The sequence below is a fragment of the Thalassophryne amazonica genome, chromosome 19 (genome assembly GCF_902500255.1).
Source record: "Thalassophryne amazonica chromosome 19, fThaAma1.1, whole genome shotgun sequence".
Lineage (NCBI taxonomy): Eukaryota > Metazoa > Chordata > Actinopteri > Batrachoidiformes > Batrachoididae > Thalassophryne > Thalassophryne amazonica.
The window spans coordinates 5881800-5901615 of NC_047121.1; the positions used below are offsets into that span (position 1 = coordinate 5881800).

A 19816-nucleotide genomic window follows, 5' to 3' on the forward strand; every position below is an offset into this window, starting at 1 on the left:
ACATCCAAGTGGACACCATTCGAGAAATTCAGAGGGTTTTCGGTGAAAATTTTAATGGCTGATGAGAGATTAAGGAGTGTTACTATTGCTTTAAGCCACATGGGTGTGCAGCCAGTACATTCTGAGTGCCGGTCCCAAGCCCGGAGAAATGAGGAGGGTTGCGTCAGGAAGGGCATCCGGCGTAAAACAAGCCAACCCAACTATGCAGACTCAGAATCGAATTCCCATACCGGATCGGTCACGGCCCGGGTTAACAATGTCCGCCACCGGTGCTATTGCCCAACAGGGTGCCGGTGGAAATTGGGCGAAGATGACGATGAAGAAGAGGAGGAAAACGTTGCCACGAACAGCGGAAGAAGAAAACTAGAAGGGTGGAAATGAGAGTGGGGACTTTGAATGTTGGTAGTATGACTGGTAAAGGGAGAGAGCTGGCTGATATGATGGAGAGGAGAAAGGTAGACATATTGTGTGTGCAAGAGACCAAGTGGAAGGGAAGTAAGAGCAGGAGCATCAGTGGTGGGTACAAGTTGTTGTACCATGGTGAGGACAGAAAGAGAAATGGTGTTGGGGTCATTTTAAAGGAAGAGTATGTTAAAAGTGTGTTGGAGGTTAAGCAAGTGTCTGACAGGGTGATGAGTATGAAGTTGGAAATTGAAGGGGTGATGATGAATATCATCAGTGCATATGCCCCACAGGTAGGTTGTGAGATGAAGGGGAAAGAAGATTTCTGGAGTGTGTTAGATGAGGTGGTGGAGAGTGTGCCCAAGCATGAAAGAGTGGTGATAGGAGCAGACTTCAATGGGCATGTTGGTGAAGGGAACAGAGGTGATGAGGAAATAATGGGTAGATATGGTATCAAGGATAGGAATGGGGAAGGACAGATGGTAGTTGATTTTGCAAAAAGGATGGAAATGGCTGTGGTGAATACCTACTTTAAGAAAAAGGAGGAGCACAGGGTAACATATAAAAGTGGAGGAAGGTGCACACAGGTGGACTACATTCTTTATAGGAGATGCAAGCTAAAAGAAATCACAGACTGTAAGGTGGTAGCAGGAGAGAGTGTCACTAGACAGCATAGGATGGTTGTTTGTAGGATGACTTTAGAGGTAAGAAGAAGAGAGTGAGAGCTCAACAAAGGATCAGATGGTGGAAGCTGAAGGAGGAAGACTGTTGTGTGAAATTTAGCGAGCAGGTGAGAGAAGCACTAGTTGGAGGGGAAGCAATTTTGGACAATTGGAAGAGTACTGCAGATGTGGTGAGGGAGACAGCTAGGGCAGTACTGGGTATGACGTCTGGACAGTGGAAGGAAGACAAGGAGACTTGGTGGTGGAATGAAGAGGTCCAGGAATGCATAAGGAGAAAGAGGTTGGCGAAAAAGTTTGGGGATAGTCGGAGAGATGAAGAAAGTAGACAGGAGTACAAGGAGATGCGGCGTAAGGTGAAAACAGAAGTGGCAAAAGCAAAGAAAAGGCATATTGCGAGCTGTACAAGAAGTAAGGAAGGAGAAAAGGACTTGTACCGATTGGCCAGACAAAGGGACAGACCTGGAAAGGATGTGCAGCAGGTTAGGGTGGTAAAAGATGCACATGGTAATGTGCTGACAAGTGAGGAGTGTGTGCTGAGAAGGTGGAGGGAATATTTGAAGAGTTGATGAATAAAGAAAATGAGCAAGAGAAAAGGTTGGATGATGTGGTGAGAGTAAATCAGGAAGTAAAAGAGATTAGCAAGGAAGAAGTGAGGGCTGCTATGAAGAGGATGAAGAGTGGAAAGGCAGTTGGTCCAGATGACATTCCAATGGAGGCATGGAAATGTCTAGGAGAGATGGCAGTAGAGTTTCTAACCAGATTGTTTAATAAAATCTTGGAAAGTGAGAGGATGCCTGAGGAGTGGAGACGAAGTGTGCTGGTTCCTATTTTCAAGAACAAGGGTGATGTGCAGAGCTGCAGTAACTACAGAGGCATAAAGCTGATCAGCCACAGCATGAAGTTATGGGAAAGAGTAGTAGAAGCTAGGCTTAGAAAACAGGTGAAGATCTATGAGCAGCAATATGGTTTCATGCCGAGAAAGAGCACTACAGATGCAATGTTTGCTCTGAGAATACTGTTGGAAAAGTACAGAGAAGGACAGAAAGAGTTACATTGTGTTTGTGGACTTAGAAAAAGCTTATGATAGGGTGCCAAGAGAAGAGTTGTGGCATTGTATGAGGAAGTCTGGAGTGGCAGAGAAGTATGTTAGGGTAGTACAGGACATGTACAAGAATAGTGTGACAGCGGTGAGATGCGCAGTCGGAATGACAGACTCATTCAAGGTGGAGGTGGGATTACACCAAGGATCAGCTCTGAGTCCTTTCTTGTTTGCAGTGGTGATGGACAGGTTGACAGATGAGATCAGACAGGAGTCCCCATGGACTATGATGTTTGAAGATGACATTGTGATCTGTAGTGAGAGTGAAGAGCAAGTTGAGTCTAGTCTGGAGATGTGGAGATATGCTTTGGAGAGAAGGGGAGTGAAAGTCAGTAGAAGCAAGACTGAGTACATGTGTGTGAATGAGAGGGAGCCCAGTGGAATAGTGCAGTTACAAGGAGTAGAAGTGGTGAAAGTAGATGAGTTTAAATATTTGGGGTCAACTGTTCAAAGTAATGGAGAGTGTGGTAGAGAGGTGAAGAAGAGAGTGCAGGCAGGGTGGAGTGGGTGAAGAAAGGTGGCAGGAGTGATTTGTGACTGAAGAATATCAGCAAGAGTGAAGGGGAAAGTTTACAAAACAGTAGTGAGACCAGCTATGTTGTATGGTTTAGAGACAGTGGCACTAACAAAAAGACAGGAGGCAGAGCTGGAGGTGGCAGAGCTGAAGATGTTGAGATTCTCTTTGGGAGTGACAAGAATGGACAAGATTAGGAATGAACATATCAGAGGGACAGCTCAGGTGGGAGGGGTTGGAGACAAAGTCAGAGAGGCAAGATTGAGATGGTTTGGACATGTGCAGAGGAGGGACCCAGGGTATATAGGGAGAAGGATGCTGAGGATGGAGCCACCAGGCAGGAGGAGAAGAGGGAGACCAAAGAGGATGTTCATGGATGTGCTGAGAGAGGACATGCAGGTGGTTGGTGTGACAGAGGAAGATACAGAGGACAGCGTGAGATGGAAACGATTGATCTGCTTTGGCGACCCCTAACAGGAACAGCCGAAAGACAAAGAAGAAAGACTATAGCTTTAAGGACAGCATATGGTGCCGGACGGCGCGCCACGCCCCGAGCCGCCGTCGTCAGCCTGTTTTGAGCTGAAAACTTCCAAATTTAAGCCTCTGTTGACCCAGGACATCGTGAGAGAGCAGAGAAGTTTCAGAAGAGGTCGGGATCAGCAGTTTATCCGGACATTCCACTGTTAAAGGAGATTTTGTAATGAAAGACGTGCGGATGGATTCACGCATCGGCACCCAGCCGCTCATGGCGCGGTGCCACAGCAAAACACCTCCGTTGGAAGTCTCACAGGACAAGTTTGAACATGCCCAGCTGTTAAACAATTTCTCGGATACTCACTCAACTGTAAGCCATCGAAAACTGCCTGAATCTTACGAATGGTTATCAACACGGAGGTGTTTTTCTGTCCTTAAAGCGATAGTAACACTCCTTAATCTCTCATCAGCCGTTAAAATTTTCACCGAAAACCCTCTGAATTTCTCGAATGGTGTCCACTTGGATGTGCCTTACAGTTTCTGAAAAAATGTTGATCAAGCAAAGCGCCAGTCTGTCAGGAAGTTCTCAGACAAAGGAATTCCGACGGGAGGGGTGGACCAGTGCTCGCTCAAAGCCTGCCCACAGGTGAATGACGCAACCGACAGGCGTGAAAAAACTCACGCATGCGCACGAGGGTTCAAACTTATCTGATGTAATCGCACGTGATTCAAATCCATATAGTTTTTGAAAAAAATAAAAAGGTCGGTTTCTTTTCTAATAGACCTCGTATTGTTGGGTGCTAAGCTCACCATATTGTGTCTTTGTGTGTTTGTTGATCTGTATGCCACTATGTCGCCAAAGGCCCAGTCCAAAGGAACTTGACATATTCATCCTGTATCTTTGTCCACACAACCTCCTCTAATTCTTTCTCTTATTGTGCCCCTGTTCTGTGGAATGATCTCCCTGCATCAATAAAACATTCAGATTCTGTGGAGACTTTCAAGCCCAGACTTAAGACGCACTTATTTTTCTTTTCATATGGCTAGTGTACTGGCATAGTATGTTACTGTGATTTTGACTCTTTTAATTCATTTTATTAGGAAACGGAGCGTGCCGTGGTCTCAACTTTACCTAAATTCTGGGTCTTTTAGTGAAGCTTAGGGCTAGTGGTTGATCAGCTTAGTATTTCCTGTTTTTCTTGTGGGTTAATGCTGGCAAATTATACTGTATTTCTTGTCTTTCTCAAGATTCAAGGTTCAAGGTTAACTTTATTGTCCCAAGGGAAATTTGTCTTGGGCTTGCAATGCTGTGACTAGAATAGTAAAAACACATACAATCATACAACAACAACATAATATACAATTACGGCAACACAGGAAACAGTCAGTTAAAATTAGATAGAATTAGATAGAACTTTCTAATGCCTGATTCTGTTTTTCTCTCTGTTTAAGGTGTAGCTCCATCCAGAGATGGTGTGGTATTTGTGCTGGAGACCCTCCTGTCCTGTGCACCAACAGCATTTCCTGTATATTTGTTTTATGAATTGTTCTGTAATTTATGTTTGTAGCATGGCCCAAGCAGATGGTCACCCCTTTGAGTCTGGTCTGCTTGAGGTTTCTTCCTCAGAGGGAGTTTTTCCTTACCACTGCTGCTCTGGGGTTAATAAGGTTAGACCTTACTTGTGTGAAGTGCCTTGAGGCAACTCTGTTGTGGTTTCACTATATAAATGAAAATAAATTGAAATTGAACATAAATTGAATGTTTGTTGCTGATTTATGATGTCCATCTGTCTGCATTATTGACCCAAAAAATAATCAGTTACCCAATTGCAGCTTGATACTATGTACTAAGCAATGACTGGCATCATCCCTGCAGTGCACAACAGGAAGCATGCACTTCATGACGATGAATTCCACAATCACAGAGAGATGATGAGAACTGCTCATAAGCTCCACCCTTTAAGAAACTTTTATATTGGATTATCAATCAATCAATTTCAATCAATTTTATTTATATAGCGCCAAATCACAACAAACAGTTGCCCCAAGGTGCTTTATATTGTAAGGCAAAGCCATACAATAATTACGTAAAATTAATTATGTTATATCTCTTGTGGCTTCTGCTCAATTTTTCAATAAAAAATCCAAATGATAACACTTTGTACAATATCCTAAATGACTCTCATGAAAATGGCACCGCATCTTTCATTTGTAATAACTAGAAAAGTCTAAATCCACTTTAATTTCCTCTGTTGCCTGAAAATATTGACGTAAGTTTCTCATGTAATTAGATTCAGCAAATTGTACCTCAATGCATACACTTCCTCAATATTTTGGTGTTCATAATCATTTCCTTTGCCTGGGCTCATTACGGAATTTATTTGTCTGACTCATCTATGGCCATGTGAGATATGAATGAAACCTAACTTAAGATTCATTTTCATGTTGTGTTCATTAGTTCTTTAATTATTTCCCAATCATCACCGCGGCGATGATTTGCGGCACTCAAGGCAATCGCAGCAGGATATTAACAAGCAGATGACGAGACTTAGAACTTGAATCATTATTAAACAAGAACTCATAAAAGCTCATAAAGAGAAAGTAAGGAGATGAAGAAAACTACAATGAACATTTTTTTTTTCTTGTGTCATCCAAGCAATATATTCTCATTACGCATTTTGTATAACATGAATGAAAATTTAAGTGCAGTACTTTTTTGCATATTCACACAAATGCCCATGTGCATAATGTGCATTTCATATAGAACATTCTGAAGTGTGCATTTGCATTTTGGTTAAGGTTGGGATCATGTTCACAGCATGTCTTTTTCCTGGTTCTTTCCCTCAGCCCCAACCAGTCCCAGCAGAAGACTGCCCCTCCCTGAGCCTGGTTCTGCTGGAGGTTTCTTCCTGTTAAGAGGGAGTTTTTCCTTCCCACTGTTGCCAAGTGCTTGCTCACAGGGGGTCGTTTTGACCGTTGGGGTTTTTCATAATTATTGTATGGCCTTGCCTTACAATATAAAGCGCCTTGGGGCAACTGTTTGTTGTGATTTGGCGCTATATAAAAAAAAAGTTGATTGATTGATTGATGTTTAGGATTCTAAGATTCGAAGAAGTAGTAAGTCCTGTATAGGCCCTTAGGCCTGTTGGTGCCTGTGCTTATCCCCAGATTCTGTAGTGTGAAGCAGATAGGACTCTACAACTCCACCTGTTTGGGACACCAGTCCAACATAGGTTAGTCCCCAGCCAAGGCTGGAAAGAATTAACAGTTGGGTGGACTAAGGCAAAATGACCGATATTCGCCCAAGTTAAAAGCATGTTATTGTATTAGTATGTCTGCTATTTATATTGTGTATATATTTTCAAACTATTTTTTTTTTTTTTTTTACTTTTGATATCCTTTGTGCTTCTTACCCTGTGTGCTGCTATACAATGCTGCTGGAACCTCACTTTCTCTGAGGGAGTCTTCCCAAGGGATCAATAAAGTTCTAATCTAATCTAATCTAATCTAATCTAATTGTCTGTGAAATCCCCACCTCCCAGTGGAGAAATACTTGGAATATGTATAAATTTTTGTGCAATAATTTTTTGTGAAAATAAGCTAGTCCAAAATACCCATTTAAGGTGTTTTATCCCTTGCCAACAGAAATAAGATCTTATCTTACATGTCCTGTCAACCTATATGCCTTTGGATTGAAAGTGTTGTTGCCATTGCAGAAATGTTCTGGAATACACTAGAGAAAAGCCCATCATGACGTACATGAAAAAAGCAAAAATATTTTGCATCCTCTGTCCTGGGCTGATTTCACCCCTTAATCAAACCTTTCAGTTTTCCCCTCTCTTGCAGCAGTACTCGGAAGCAGAGTTGGACCAATCATGGCAGATAATGCGTTTAAATCAGCCAGCGGGTGTGAAAGCCGACCACTTGGGTTTCAGCTCCTCACTTCAAAGCCTCCAAATTTGCCTGACTCTCCTCATTAGCTCTAAAATATATGCAACAAATACTGCTTTCACTGCTTAATCAATCGTATAATGAAAGTCTTAATGTGTTCCTGTGCCTTTGGGCAGTATGCTAGTTGTTGGATAGAGGTGCTACAAAGACGAGAAGCAAAACTCCAGGGTGTTGTGAAATGCATTCGTGCTTTTTTATTCATTCTCCCTCACCAGAAATGTATTCAAGGTGCTGTTGCAGACCACATGTTTTTAGTGAAATATCAAGATATTTGCTGTTTCTTATGCATTATCTGTTTTATTTTTGCCAGAATGACTCATCCTTCTACCACTGTGTTTGGTGTGGATTTTACCTGGCTGTGAATAACAACTGAGTCACAATGTGATGTGTTGTTCTTGGACACTGATTTTGCAAATTCTTGCAAGAGAAATGAAAAAATATATATATATTTTTGTCTTCTGGTTGACAACAAAAGTAGATTTCTTGAGAACGACATAATGGAAGCTATTCTTTCTGAAAACATGTAATCTGTGACTGGCATCTTACTTAGTCCTCTTTGTCCAGGGATGGACAGAAAGCCTTCTACTTGGACTACACCTTGTCATGGTGTAGTAGCTTGCACGGTGCTACATAGGCAGGTTCAACCGAGGCAGGTAGGTCTTGTGGCTAGATGTCAAGTCTGGGTGCATGCACTGATACTGTGTGTTGTTGCATCCCACACTCTCACGAGCGCCACTAGCTTAGCTTATGGCAAGCTAAAAGTGGACACTCTCATTATGGCCGAACAGCTGTCTAATTTTCTGGGTATTCTGTGTTAGTATGCGCCCACAGCCGACGTGCTTGAGGAATTCCTGCACAAAAAGTAGTTCCCAGATAATTGTGATATTCTTGAGATAATGAGTATATCTCATCTAAATCAATTCTAAAATTTACCAGTAATAAAATTATAAAGTTAACTGAAGTTTTAAGAGTGGCCATAATAAATATTTAAGAAACTTAAAGTTTATGAGCAACTTCACCTGTTATTGCTCAAGCACATTATAAATATTAACACAATGGAGTTTGATGCGGAAGAGTACAGAAAAACATGATTTGAATGTTTTGATGACCATTTATAGTTGGTGATGAAAGACTTGGGTGTTAACTTGGTGTTAAAGTCAGAACAAGAAGCTGCACTGAAAGAGATCTATTTGGGAAGAGACACATTCTGTGTTTTCACTCCAATGAGAACGGCACGCTGAGCAGGGTGGAAAAAGTAGTCCAGCGAGCTCAGTCTGTGGGTGCGAGCTGTCCTACAATGCCAAAATAGCAGAGATGCTGGTCCAATGAAAGCAGCAGTCTAAGCAGGGTGGTTGCATCCACCACAAAACAGAACTGTCCCAGGTCCTAGAGGACAACCACACAGGCAGACATGCAGTCCATCCCCACCCCTTTAAATGTAACCATGTAGTGTCTGCTGTGGCGTTTGCAGCCTCAACTCCAGAAAAAAGAAGCCACAGTGGCGCACCAAGGGTCTTTTTTTTTTTTTGTATTTGTATTTGTTTGTTTGATTGTTTGCTTGACCACTGGTGCCATGTTCAAGAATCATCTACAACATGGCACCACCCAGGTCCAAATCTGAGGCAGTTCATGTATGTGGTCACCTGAAACATCATTTCCCTGAGTAAGGATGATCACCTTCCACAGTTATCAAGGAAGAGCGTGGAAAGAGACCAGACAAAAATACTCACTGGCCCTGCAGATTGGATAATGATTCTATCCCTTAAAAACAACATTATCAACATCAACAATATCCAGCTGGCAGCATGATCATTTCTGATGACAGCCAAATACTGAAACAAGTGTGAGATATTATTATACATCTGACTGAAATCCTTTGTTGGCTGATTCACGTGTAATAATTGCAATACTTTTCACAAAGTTAACAATAGACACATTATTAACTGATTCTGCACCATTTTGGGCAACATTATGAGTGATTGACTTTGGCCTTGGGCAACAATGATCCCTCGGGGTGACATTCCATTATGCTGCCCTCCAAACCAGTCACTATTTGTATATTCATGGCCAGAAACAAAGAACTAAGTCTCTTAAGTACTTGTAAATTCAAGGAAAAATATCAAGTGACCAGTGTTGATACTCACTTGGTATCATCGCTAAAATGCAGAACCAGTGGCATTCAGACAGCAGGAGTCTGTAGAATTATGGCGATTCAGTCACACAGCTCACATTGAATATTTTCTGATTTATGTAGGGGGAGTGTTTGGCTTCAAGGCTCCGACCTCAAGACTCCCCATAGTACTTACTTAAGCTTACACAGAGTGAGGCGGAGAGTATGGATAAAATTCTTCTGTCTGAAGAATACAGTCTGAGCCTGCAGGTGGATGCTAGAGCAAGCTGGGGCAGATTATAATATGAGACAGCAGCGTACAAGTATACAGACACGTAGCACAAAAGTCTAGAAGACCAGGTTGGGCTTTGACTTAGACTTTGTCTAGCAACACTTAAAATCATTTTATAATCCCAGAAACTACATTTAATGACACAAAAATAAAATAAGATCTTCAAATAACTTGAAGTACTTTTTTGAATGTAAAAAATCAAAATACCACTTGGTCAGAGAGGGTCCCGAAATATTTTGTATGAGACTGAATTTTTGTGCTTGTAAAATTCAAAATAGTGTTGTGTCCTGAAGTATGACGGTTCCCATCATGCAATTAAGCAGTGTTCTGTGAGTAATCATTAGTATTTTGTTATGATAACCCCCAGTGGTGGGCACAGTTCCGATAATTCGATAACCAATAATTATCGAAGATAAAGTTTTCATTATCAGATTAACTTTTCAGATAACTTTGAAAACCATTATCGGACTAATTATCTTCCGATAAATTTTTGTCAGATAACTTTTAGACCGTTGACGTGTTGATGTGAAGTTGGCAAGGCTTAGGCTGGGTCACTGTGTGTTAAACAGTGGGCTGTATGTTTGTGCTTGGGAAACATCTGGATGGTTGCTGTCATTTTTGCGGTGTCACTGAATCTGTTCTTCATGTGCTAATACACTGCCCTTTGTATGCAGAGGATAGAAGGGTCATGTTTCAAGGTTTGGTAGATCTGGGTTGTAGTACCTTTTCTTTGAGGACATTAATGGGGCATGGAGCCTCCTCAAAGGAGAGAGCGAATTTGGTGGTTTGTTTTTTAAAAAACTGTGGCTGTCTGAGGGGGGCAGCAATGCACTGACCTTGATCTTGGTTTTCCAAAATCTAATCGTAGGGCAGGTTTACCTCATGTGAAAAGCCAAAGATCGTTTTCAGGAGTGATGTGTTACTAGTTGGCCCATTTGAATAGCCCCCTGGGTGCTCCAATGAGTACATACTATTAGTACATACTCAGTGCGCCCTGCGCCATTACGCACAGCGATCAGTGAAAGCAGGAGCAGACATTGAGCCTCTGATGACAATCTCACGTGCTCAAACAAAGAATCAAATCAAATCAATTTTATTTATATAGCACCAAATCACAACAAACAGTCACCCCAAGGTGCTTTATATTGTAAGGCAAAAGCCATACAATAATTACAGAAAAACCCCAATGGTTAAAACGACCCCCTATGAGCAAGCACTTGGCGACAGTTGGAAGGAAAAACTCCCTTTTAACAGGAAGAAACCTCCAGCAGAACCAGGCTCAGAGAGGGGCAGTCTTCTGCTGGGACTGGTTGGGGCTGAGGGGAGAGAATCAGGAAAAAGGCATGCTGTGGAAGAGAACAGAGATCAATCACCAATGATTAAAAAGAGTGTGTAACTATCAGGATTGCACCACTAGTTTGCATGTGACTGTTACTGGATAACTCTGTTGCTTTCTCTGCGTAAAGCACTGTTTACCATATCAATGGACAACAAAACGCATAGATCATTTTGTATATATTGTTCAAAATGTGCATTTGTGTTTATTGTTTGAACCTTTTTGTTGTGCAGTCTTTCACATAAGACCTCAAATTACCTTTATAAAGTGTCAAAACAGTTGTTTATTATAGTTTGCTGTGTGTTTTGAATAAATGTGTGTGGAAAATTATTTTGTGCTTTATTTTTTCCTTGCCTATTTTTGATTGTAAACCTTTATTACACTTATAAAACACAACAAAAACATATATATTCTGAAAGCACAGGTTGTCCTGAAAAAAAGAGACATAAAACATGATTGTGGGATGCAGGGAGAGCTGTTAACAGCAATAATAGAACATTTATGCCAGGCGAGTGAACTGTCAAAAAAATGCCCTCGGACCCCAGAGGGTTAAACTTAGCAAGTAGCAACACAGATTATCTGGAATTTTGTGATTGCAAGTTTTCAAGGTCTCTACTGCCATCTACTGGCCAGTAGTGTTAATGGCAGTATTCAAACTGAACTCAATCCAGAAGCAAAACGTAAACAGAAGCTTTTTTTTCAAGCTTAATTTACAAAAACTCTCGATGGGAGACATCAAAGTAAAAAAACAAAAAAAAACATTGAGAGCTGCATTGAGACACTCTGATCGGGCTGCACTTTAACCACTACACACGGATAACACCATTAACATCGCAACATAAGACTATTTTTATATGTGCCTAAAATTCTCATGAATATATTCTCTGGGTTTATAGATGTTGTTATTGCGTTTGTTTTATGTAAACATGTGAGAATCACAGGCTGTCTCTCCATTATTTTCAGTGGGAGCTGCTGTGAGCTACAATCGCTTCCTGATCATGTCATTCTGGGGGAAAGTGAAGTTTGTTCTTGATTATTGTTCTTATACTAATATATATAAGATGTCTGAAATTCGGTTTGTGTTTATTAAATTCTATGCAGATTAAACGTAGCAGACACATATTATTTGTTATAATTGTTTTAGCAAGTTTTCAGGGTATCATGCATGCAGTTTCTTATTAATGTGATGAAAAGCATAGAGAATACATTATTGTAGTATAATATTAATTTACAATTGCCATCATGTGGATTCTCTATATGTTGACTGACTGCAGCGACTCTGGCAGGCCGGGGTTATGGGATATGTCAATAGGGCGAATGGCAGTGTTCTATTTATTTTGACACCGGTTATATCAGACGGTTATCTAATTACAGATTGGCTTTTTTTTGGGGGGGGGGGGGGATGCCTTATTTTACAAATAAAAAATGGCATATTTTACAAAAGCACATTTATCTTTAAACACCAGCACACGACACACCTCACATTAACGTGTTGGTTTACATAGAATGAGTCATCCAATCAGTGTGAGCAGAGGCACATTTTACCCAGAATGCCATGTTTGTGTTTGTTACAAAACTTCAGAATTAGTGCATTATTCAACATTAAAAGATATATGTTATATCTTAACTTTACACAAATGACAGAACTGACATTAATCAATCAATCAATCAATTTTTTTTTATATAGCGCCAAATCACAACAAACAGTTGCCCCAAGGCACCTTATATTGTAAGGCAAGGCCATACAATAATTATGTAAAACCCCAATGGTCAAAACGACCCCCTGTGAGCAAGCACTTGGCTACAGTGGGAAGGAAAAACTCCCTTTTAACAGGAAGAAACCTCCAGCAGAACCAGGCTCAGGGAGGGGCAGTCTTCTGCTGGGACTGGTTGGGGCTGAGGGAGAGAACCAGGAAAAAGACATGCTGTGGAGGGGAGCAGAGATCAATCACTAATGAGTTAATTAATGGAGTTATTCTATCAGTATTCATTTTATTTATACACCAAACCATAACTCAGCACTGCTTTATTTTCCAAGACCTCGGCCTGATGCTAGTGCTGTGATTAGGTAGAAAGTTGAACTTTGCGGTTCCTCTCAGTTGCTTCTGTGCTGGAAGCCATGTAGTAAATAGAAGCTTCCAGCAGGGGGTAGGATGCTCAAAGACAGAGGTGCTGACTCATTGTTTGGGTCTGTTGTCACGTTTGATGCTACCAGAAGTGATCGTGGTGTTAAAACTCAAAATCAGCTTATTAGTAGTTGTAAGTGTACCGGAGACATTACTGGAATTTGTCGGTTATCTGTAACTTCCGATACATTTTTGGGTGGTTTATTGTTTTAACTTTATTGAAGATAACTTTTCAGTTATCTGATTATCTGTTATTGAAGTTAATTTTTTTGTTATCTGTGCCCACCACTGATAACCCCAAATCAGAAAAAGATTAGATGATATAGAAAATGCAAATTATAAATAAAAGTGATTCTTACATTTACATTGATTTTGAATTGTATTTCATTGCAGACAGTATGTTTTGTGTGGTCAGCTTCATTTCATTTGTGAGTACATCCATTTCTCCATTTGAGGCCTGCAACACATTCCAAAAAAGACTGGAGTGGTCAATTTAGGGTTAGTAACGAGGTAAAATAAATAAATAAATAAATAAATAATGATGTATTTTCAAAGAGGTGATGAGCAGCATCCATGAAAGCCTTTGATTTTTTTTTTTTTTTTTTTTTTTGAGTAACAAAGATGGGCAGAGGACTTCCAGTTTATCATTAGAATATTACTGAAATGTTTAAAAACAATGTTCCTCAGAGAAAGATTAGAAAGGATTTGTGTCTTATCTTTCTACAGTGCATAATTTCACAAAAACAATTCAGGAAATCTGGAGGAATTTAATTATGTAAAGGGAAAGGATGCAAGTACTGCATCGTGGTGGTTTAGTGTTTAACACTAATGCCTCACAGCAAGAAGGTCATGGGTTCGCTTCATGTCCTTTCTGTGTGGAATTTGCATGGTCTCCCCGTGTCTGCATGGGTTGCTCTAGTCGTGTGCTCTAGTTTTGTCCCACAATCAAAAACATGCTTATTTATGCCTGACCAAGGGTGCATCTCTACATCTGGAGTTGGGCGCTGGACTGTGGCTGCCCACTGCTCCTAGTGACTGCATTGTGTCTAACTGTAATTAGGATGGTTAAATACAGAGGACAAACTTTGTTGTATGTACAATGACAATAAAGGCTCTATTCTATGTCTATTCTATTTAAGAATTGTCATTCATCTATAGCTGATATAATCACATGAAGAACGGATGAGTTTGGGAAACCTTTGAAAAGTACAACAATATGGCGTTACATTTACAAATCCCATTCAATACTTTACTGTTTTAAAAAGAATCCTTATGTTCAGGCCCCTTCACACATAGTATGAATGTGTTTGAATTGCACATAAACTGCGTATGAAACAGGAATTGTACACAATATGTGTAAAATCGTAGGTGCCTCCAACGCCTCATACACCTGTTGCTACAACTATTTGCACACACCAGTGGCTGAAAGACAGAGTGTGCTCTGTGAGAAGCCCATCAATCCCTGTCACGACAGGTGTTGGCCAAATTCCAGGTGACACACATACACATCTAACACCATTCGCTTGACACTTATAAAATGTGTGGCCATTCGCGCTATTAGCAAGAAAACAGTCAGCAGACAATCATTGTCGAGATGGCAGTGAAATTTGTCTCCCATGACTGTGAAGTTGCCAAGTATGTGTGTGATGTGCCAGAGTGTCGGCTCCCCTCACAACACGTGTGTTTAGTATGCCCCCCCCCCCCCCCAATCAGGCGAGGTGCCTCTCATCTGATCACAGAGTTGTTTGAACTTAAGTTTGAAAGTTAAATCAACTCTAACTTACAAACTTAAATTCAAACAACTTAATTCATTCAGGTTTTTACAAATTGTAACACTTTTTTAAGTTGGTTCAAACATGAACAGTGTAGGCTAAGATTCCTTGCTTGGAACCTTTAGGCTAAGAGTTATCCAAGAAGTGTCTGAGAGCAACTCTGAGGAAGGAGTGGACAGAAACTTTTATCTTTGTGAGGAGGCGGGGTTGACCCCATTGCTAGGTATGATGCAGTCTTCTAAGAGCTGTGATTGGTTGTCACAAAAAGGATGAGGGAAAAAAAAAACAAATGCACTCTGCACTCCTAGTTAAATCCAAACATGCAAGAAAAATTGTGTTGACCAGTGTTCTTATATTGATTCGCTTATTGTCATGTTTACTTTCCATGCTGGTAACTGTGCACAAGAGACGAGTGTGAGACGCACTGGTACATGCTGCAATCCAAAGCCAGAGTGGAAATTTTTAGCACACAAGCCAAGCTCTCCTCAAAGAAGTGAGTTTAGGCTCTGGCTGCTGGCATTGCTTACTTTGAAATTAATATTGTATGAATGTTACAGAATTTACATGCAATTTACATTTTTCCCACTGACAGGTATCGCAATGTTGTGATGACCTTCATCTCAGATGTTATTACGTTACTATGCTGAGTGGGAAAGGTGAGCTCACTCCTGATGAGGTCAACCACAAACATTAAATCTGCACCATCAAACTGGGAGCGTGTTACTGAATCACTGTCATTCAGCACACAGAGAATGTCTCTCCTTCCTCTCTGTCTTTCTGCCATCTCGTCTGTTTACGACACTCTTAAGCTTCTTAAAACTCCCATCCCTCCTCTTAACAGTTTTTCACCTTAGGAGCACTTTTAAAGCCTAAGATGCTTTGTGAATAACTTGTATCTTACCAAGGGAAAATTCTAAGAAATGTCTTGGAATTTGGGGAATTCTAAGATTTTTCTTAGAATGATGTAATTAAGAGTGAATTTTAGCCTTGGAATGCTTTGGGAATACAGGCTCAGATCTTTTGTGGAAGAAATGGACACTGTGCTCCAGCCCAGTGACAAAAAGGAGCATCCAAACCATGATCAGTCCAAAAGCCAGGGTCTGTCATGATATGGATCTGTGTCAGTGCCCTTAGCAAAGTTAATTTACACTTCAATAATGGCAACATGAATGCAGAAAAGTGTGCTGAAAATTTCAAGAAACATATGCTGCCTTCAAGATGAGATCTTTTGCAATGACACCCATGCATTCTTAAACAAGACAATGCAAACCCACATTCTGCACACATTACAAAGACATGGTGGCAGAAGAAGGGTACGTATACTGGAATGAACTACCTGCAGTCCTGACCTGTCCCCAATGCAGAATGTGTGCAGAATTTAGAAACTGACAATGCATGATGACCTCATACTGTTGCAGCAAGACTGGAACAAAATAACACCTGAAATATTGCAGTGCTTTTATCATCAGTGCCAAAATGTCTTCTCAGTGTTGTGAGGATGAATGGCAATAAGGATGTAATGATGCATGATGTGTGAAGATTCAAATCAGTTCAGATGATAAATGAATTGTGATGCTATTTTTCACACACACACACACACACACATACACCAGACGCCAAGGATCAGTTACTTTTTGGTCTGTTGAATATTCAGCCTGAAACCATCTTACAATGTATTGCAATGAAACTGGTGTGAAGTTTGGGTTTAATGTGTCTGCAGTTTCACCTGACCTGGAAAGGGCCAATCAGAATGGGCAGGTGTGATGCTTTTGAACCAATGGGTGAGGAGAAAAACAACAGTAGCATTTATATTCATATGTTTTAAGGGCCCTTTCACACATAACACAATTGAAGCTGACTAGGAGGAATTGTATGCAATTTGTGTAAAATCGGAGCTGCCTCCAATGCCTTGTACACCTGTCGCTACAATTATTTACACACACCAGCGGCTGAAAGACAAGAGTGTGTGCTGTGAGAGCTCATCAGTCCCTCTCGTGGCAGGTGTCGGCCAAATTCCAGGTGACACACATGAACATCAAACACCGCTCGCTTGACACTTAGAAAATGTGTGGACATTCGCACTGTCAGCACCAAAATATTGAGCAGACAATCACTTTCGAGCTGGATGTGAAATTTGTCTAAATGCCCCCACGAGTGTGGCATTGCAAAAAACAACACACATTTAACAATAAAGTAAGGATTCTGAAATTTTTAAATTAATTAATTGTGATGGACATCCTTCTTATTATTATCAGTGGTGGGTAACATATTTTTATTTTGTTATTTTGATGTGGGATTTGTTTTCAAAATCAATTTTTTATTTTTGTTATTTAACGTAAAGTATAATTTTCAGTTTTGTACACTTTAAATAAAGGAATTTTTTTTTTTCAGCCATAATTTATCTGCAGATCATAATGTTGAAACCATCATGAGAATATCAAATTATGAACTCAGAATTGTGACTTGCATTGAAGCATGAATACCACTGAGTTTAGTATATCATTGCATCCCTAGAAAGTATCATCAGATTCGGAAGCATGGTTTGGAACTCTAACTGTACAGTTAAAATCAAAAATCATGCACATGGTGAAAACAGCTATGAAAGTGATGGTCATAAAAGACCATGTATGAAAGTTCTGAAATGAAGCTGGCACACAGGATCTTGAATGACCCATCACACATTCTGTTCTCTGAGTTCACTACCTTCAGGGAGACGGTACAGAGGGAGTGAGTAAGGACCACTGTCTTCTGATTTGGGTTTAACATCCTCTGACTAGTTATAGTTATATATATATATATATATATATATATATATATATATATACGAGGTCTATTAGAAAAGTATCCAACCTTATTATTTTTTCAAAAACCATATGGATTTGAATCACGTGTGATTGCATCAGCCAAGCTTGAACCTTCATGCGCATGCGTGAGTTTTTTCACGCCTGTCGGTTGCGTCATTCGCCTGTGAGCAGGCTTGGAGTGAGGAGTGGTCCACCCCTCTCGTCGTTTTTTTCATTGTTTAGGAATGGCTCAGAGACCTGCCGCTTTGCTTGATCAAAATTTTTTCAGAAACTGTGAGGGACATCAAAGTGGACACCATTCGAGAAATTCAGATAGTTTTTGGTGAAAATTTTATGGGCTTCAAAGAGATTACGCAGTGTTACTGTCGCTTTAAGGACAGCCCAGAGCAACTCTGAAGCCGCCATCAACAGGCTGAGCGACCATTTCATTTCTAAATGGATGGCTGTATGGATCCGTGACCATCGTGTGCAATTTCTCTGGTTATCACAAGAGCTGGACATCAACCATTTTCCAGCAGATTTCACTTTTAACAAGAGATTTTAACATGGAAAGCCGAGCAGAGGCTTCGCGCGTCACGATGGATTCGCTACTGGAACGAGACAAAACCACCTCTGTTATGGTCTCACAGGAAGGCTTTGAGATGGCATTCAGACAGCTGTCGGTGGTTTTTCCATCGAGTGATTATCCGAGAAATTGTGGATGTGCCTGGACATGCCAGAACATGTCCCATGAGGCTTCATCATGGCGTTGCTTTGCGCCATGCGGCACCACCACGATGCGCGGAATTCCTCCGCACGTCTGTCTCAATGTGCCGAAAAAGTGCTGATGTCCACGTCTTTTCACAATTCCTGTGCTAGCCAGATGACATCCCGGATAAAACACAGCGTCCAGTTTGGAAATGAATGGCACATTCCACTGTTACAGGAGTTTTTCTCATGGAAAGAGGAGCGGAGGCTTTGCGCGTTGCGGCAAATGACACAATCGACAGGCGTGAAACAATTCACGCATGCGCACAAAGGTTCAAGGTTTGCTCATGCAAGCACATGTGATTCAAATCCATCAGGTTTTTGAAAAAAATAAAAAGGTCTGATACTTTTCTAACAAACCTCGAATATATATATATATCTATATATATATATCTCTCTCTCTCTCTCTCTATATATATATATATATATATATATATATATATATATATATATATATATACACACACACACACGGTACTGGGGAAGCTATTCAGGCATCCCAGGGTTATAATAAATGTAGCATTTGATGCCCCTCCCTCTCACACCCTCTTTTTTATTGGCATGTCAACACAAAATCACTTTCAACAAACCTGAATATGTGAGCTATGTAGTTTTTATTTTATAATAATAATCTCTTTGTAAGTGTACTGGCCAGTAGAATACCACACAAACACAGGTGCAAATGATTATGCAATATTAAAATGACACACAATCACTCGTACTTTAATCTCTTTATCAAAAGTAGTTTTTGAGGTTTCATTTCATTTCTTTCTTCATATTTATGAGGTTTTCATTTTTTTATGATGCACTAAATGTGCCTAAATACTTTGCACAGTACTTTATGGTTTTATTCTTCTTATTATTTATTTATTGATTTATTTGGGGGGGCATGACCAGAAGGACTCTGTCATGTTTTTCATGCTTTCACTTGACTCCACAGACTACCACAGACCCTATCTGTTCCATGCAATGACAGGCAACAATCTGATTGGTTTATTTTGTGTTATGTAAAAACACACCCATGATTAATTGACAAAATACACCTTTGCAACCTTACTTAGTACTCAGATTGCACACAGTGTAACTGACAAAGGGGAATGCTACACCCTAAATGCCCTAAAGACCTGATTCAAAGTAAGTGTTAGACCTGTCTTCACATGATGCTTCATGGCAAAGCAGGCCTGACAAACCTTTCTGGTATCTCCTGTGAAGCACCTCTTTGCACCCACATGGCTGAGCAAAAACCCAGGAAATGTACTGATGAAGTGATCACATGACAAGAGTGCAGATTGGGGTGCATCATGTGAACACAGCTCAAGTTGACTCATGCACACAGTCATGAGCCACAATTTGCATAGATTTGTTAAAGTTATTTCAAGTTAGTTATTTAAACTTTCAACTGAATTAATGCCACAAGACATCTCTAGTTAAGCTGAAATAAGTTTTGTTAAGTTGAAATTACTTTAAAAAATCTATGCTAATTGTTACATGGCTTCTCTCTAGACA

The 19816-nt window shown here is 40.4% G+C and overlaps 1 long non-coding RNA gene across 1 annotated transcript in view; it reads left to right on the forward strand.

The window, feature by feature from the left end:
• Nucleotides 1-19816, forward strand: part of LOC117501140 — a 1097271-nt gene that overhangs the window by 999686 nt on the left and 77769 nt on the right. The window lies entirely within an intron of this gene.